Raw genomic sequence first — 4,595 nt, 5'->3', positions numbered from 1 at the left:
ACACACACATAAGCACAGATAAGAGAATCACTCATAAGTAAATCAGGATGTTAGATTTGAACAGACTTTATTAATATTTAAGGAGAGTTTTACAGAGGACGGCACAAGGAAAACAGAATATGATCTCCTCTTTCAAAGTGTTTACATTATTCCTCCACTCTTGAATTAAGCCTGTGAAAAAGACACCTGGCATATGGAGAGACAGATAGATAAATCTCCATTGTGCTGTCCTGTCTCGCACATGCTCAGTAGCTCCCTAGATGAGCGCGGAGTCCGCCAGGCAGACGCGAACAAGACGAATCATTCCCAGGGGGGCATTTATTTCTGTTGCACAGCACAAACCCCTCATCGCTGGTCCTAACAATCTGCCTTTTGAGACTATAACACTGGAATAAAAGAGACAGCTCAGCAGAAGAAGGGGACACGAGGAAAAAGAGGGAAGGAAATGATAAAGGAGAAGACAGATGAAGACTTCCTGAATGCTTAATAAATCCTCCACTGTACACAGGGTTACAGCATGCGACACAAAACCCAACTTTGATCATATTAAGTGGATGAATTATTTGATTTTCAACACGGGCAGACGTCACATTCAGCTTGTTTGTTCAGATAAGGGAGCGTGGTGATGTCGTTAAGTGCCAGTTGTTCTGTGAGGAAAAAACAGACAAGTGGTGGCGTCTGTGACCCCCCTCCCCCACCTCCTCCTCCTCTTCCTCTTCTTTGGTCTCTTATTCCTCTCTCTGCAGCTGACTGCAGCTAAATCTCGGGTCTGGCCGGAGCTGGACAGCTCTCTCTACCAGGTGACACAACATCCCACCTCCCTCCATCCATCCATCTCCACTCGGCCTACACAGCCTCTCCTTGCCTTCATTTCTCCCGGTGCCAAATTCCTCTCAGACCGCTGGGCCTGTCTCGGGTGCGATGTATTTGTCTCACTTCCTATTTATTCAACATGTTCTCTCTCTCAAAAACACACAAACACACACACACAAACATACCACAACCATTTTCACGCTGCCTTTGCTCTTCCATAATTGTCTTTTTCTTCCTTCCTCAGTCTTACCCGTTTCTCTACTCTTCTCAATCTCTTTTTTCCCCTCCGTCAACAGAACGCTATCGGCGTGTTTGTGTAGCTTTTGTTGCACAGCTCACTGCTATACAAAAGCCTTTGTTGGCCTGCCACCACTGTGATGTGGTGAGACGGAGATGCACAAGGACAAACTTGAGCTCCGTGGAGCCAGCTTTCAGGAAGTCACCGTTCATTCCGAGATAACGGCTCAACCTGAAGGCTGGAGCGGTTGGTGGGGTTTGAGCCAGACACACATGTAAACACTTGTCTGCGTAGTCGACTGTGTTGATCTGCTAAGGCTGTATGAGTTTGGTGAATAAATCGTCCCATGTCGGTGCAATGCTTAGTGTTTCCATCAGTGAAATGGCTTGCATGTGTTCCTCAGTGGGAGTTATTGCTGGCTGCAGGGCAGTGGCAGCTGTTGTGAGGGGCTGAGCTAGCTTGGCTAATAATAACCCTGGGTTAGGGTTAGTGAGTGCCCACGGGCCCCCACATCATCTTGGGTTGACCCCCCCCCTCTCCTCGGAGTCCAGTTGCAGTGGAGAAAGAGGGTCAGGCCAGGTCGTGGATAAGAGAACGCTATTTCACCCTTGTAAGGACACCGGCAGGTGTACAGGAATACTACACACTCAGTGGTTAACGTCGGGGGCGCGGGGGGGGGGGGGTAACACCCTAAATGCAGCACTTTGGAAGCCTGTGGAAAACACGCGTTGTTGACTTAGTGTTTGTGCATGTTTAGCAAAGCCAGAATTTCCTTAATATCCTCCTGGGCTGAGGATAAATGAACAAAAAGCAAACGGACAAGCAAAGATGTTGCAAAATGGCTGAATAACATGTTAGATCAATGCCATCGCCCCAACACGCCATCAGGCGTGTGAAAGATCTTTCACAATAGACAAGGAATCCACATTAAAAAAAACTCGGAAATCCTCTCAACTGAAAATAATAATGTGGCTTTATCTGTGACAGATACTATCTGCTGTAGGGAAGTAGAGCATGATGTTATAACCTGTGCTCTATGACTGGAGGAAATACTCTGAATGGGAAGCAATTTATTTCCTTGTGTATGTTGGGGCACCGCAGTCACAAAATGATCAATTTCTCATTATGACTAAGGGAAAAAAAAAGGGTAGAATATGATGATCAGGACAATTTCTCCTCTATGCTACATTTGCTTTTGAGGGCTTTTTTTTTTTTTTCATGTCCGAGCACGGGGCGAGATACGGGAGAAATTCAAGTAATGTCATGCTTGGTCTTTCCGGCCTGTAGGTCTGGACCAGTCAAGCGTTGATGCCTTTGATAGGCCAAATAACCTCATTGGCTGCCTCCATTCCTGTTCATTTCACAGTTCACTCTATTACTTGCATGAGCAATTACTTGGTGTTGTTGTTTGGTATTGTTTGCAATTATTATGTGTGTGTGTCTGTGTGCGTGTGTGTGCGTGTGTGTGTGTGTGCTTATGCCTCGTCCCTGTGTATGCGTGCAGCTCTCGACTGGAGACCATATTTTCCAATGTTCCTTTCCAGACTCTTCTTCCTTTCTTAATGAGCTACAGTGGGTTCTTGAAGAGGTCGAAACGGACACCATTGAGCATTTAATGCCCATTAGCGCCTGTGATGTGACCTAATTGAGCCAAAGCAATCAGAACCTGGCCCTTTATGTATGAAGAAGTGAAGGGAACTCTGGGCAATTTCTGTACGTTATGACTTGTGTGACATTGTATGCTGGCTTGAAGCGAAAAAAAGCTACGATGAAGAGATGGACAGCTGTGAGTAAAATGTCCGAAGAGCGAGAGAGAAGAAAATGTTCACCATGTTCCACTTTGTCCTTTTTTTCCTAGCTGTCCTCTCTATCTCTAAGCTCCGCTACCTTAGTTGGGTAGCTGCTAGCCTGTGGCTCAGTAAAAATTGGACAGGTGAAGCGGGACAGCAGGGCGCCACTGATACAGTTCGACAGAACCGCAGGCTGTTCAGAGTTCGATCAGCTCATCAGGTGAGAAGAGAGAGACTGCACCCCCCACTTTAAAACTAGTTCATGTGCCTGTACCACTGCTATATTTGTTTTATTATGCAGCTGCTCTTACTAAGATGAAATATGTGTTTTGTGTTGAGAAGGGACCATACTCCACCTCCTTTTCGTCTTTCACTGCACAGATCAAGCAGCAGGCAGAGTGCAGCACAGCCGGGTTCAGCAGTGTGGAACAGCTATTCAGTAACTTTCTTTTCAAGATGTGCTGAGGTTGAAATATGAGCATTATGAACCTGTCTTCTGTTTGAGAATAGATTCCTCCGCAGGCCTGTAAAGTTGCTTTTGCCAGAGACATGACTTACAATAAGAGACGGTGCAAGTGTCCTTGTGAGTGTCAGAAATCAATTACGCTATGTTTCCCCTGTGGGTCGCAGCGTTGTATATGTATATGCACAAGTGTGTGTGTGTGAGAGGTGTATGGTTGCTAAGACTTTCATCGTGTCTAGGAAGACATTTCCACTGTGACTTAAATGCAGTAGAGAGGATAGTGGGAGAGAGCACAAAGTTGCTTACTGACTGATCTGATACAAAAAAAGTATGTGTGTTGTCATACACAGGCACAAACAAAGCCACACGAACATCAAGATACACTCCCAAAACTCTAAGATCACTGTGGGGTTTTTGAGTTCAAAGGATGTTAACAGAATGCGTGTGTGTATGAATGTGTGTTTGTCTGGAGGAATGCTGTCGGCCGTCATTCCTGTGTGTCGTTCCCTGCGTGTTTAGACAGGCTCTGTCTCCAGCAGGGTTTGTGACAGAATGGGTACAATGGTACAGTACAATACAAAACAGCAGAGTAGAGCCGGACAAAACACAGTGCAGATCTACAACATGGACTTTTACGCACTGACACGGGGAAAGACAGGCCTGCGTCACCAAAATCTCACTGAACTTCCTTTTTTGTACCTCTCAAGCTGAATTGGCCTATTTTTCAATTCAAAGCTTAGTAGTGTAGATGTAACAGCTTTCAGATGTTTACTGTTTCAGCGCAGAAAAAACAAAGTACTTAATACGGTCAATATTCCAATATATCATCTCAAATGATACCCTGGCAAAATGTGTCTTTTTCTGCGAGCTTGAAAGGTGGCTGTAAAAAATGTTGCAGGAGTAGTTTGAGAAGTTCACCCGACCTGTTGAAACTTTTTCCGCTATGAAAACATGTCACCATGCAGGAGACTCTACTGTAGCTGACATACATTTAAGCTGGCCGAAGCCGCTGTTCTCTGTGAAGGAGCAAGTAACTTTTGACAGTCAACATTCAAGCATCACATAAAGTGTTTGATTTTCAAAAGAAAATAAGGTTTTAGGTGAAATTTTATCTTAAAATCAATAGAGTTTTGATACATTTTGAAAGAGTGCCACATTTTTCATCTGATTGGTCTGTTTGAAAGTCACTATGCATCAAGGATTCATTATCAGTTAGCTAAATAAATCACTAAAGTAATAAAAAAATAACAATACATGGATAATATATCAAACATACTGATATATATGATAT

This window comes from Morone saxatilis, unplaced genomic scaffold (genome assembly GCF_004916995.1).
Source record: "Morone saxatilis isolate NCDOM2014 unplaced genomic scaffold, NCSU_SB_2.0 Contig3, whole genome shotgun sequence".
Classification (NCBI taxonomy): domain Eukaryota; kingdom Metazoa; phylum Chordata; class Actinopteri; family Moronidae; genus Morone; species Morone saxatilis.
This window is presented reverse-complemented; position numbering follows the sequence as displayed.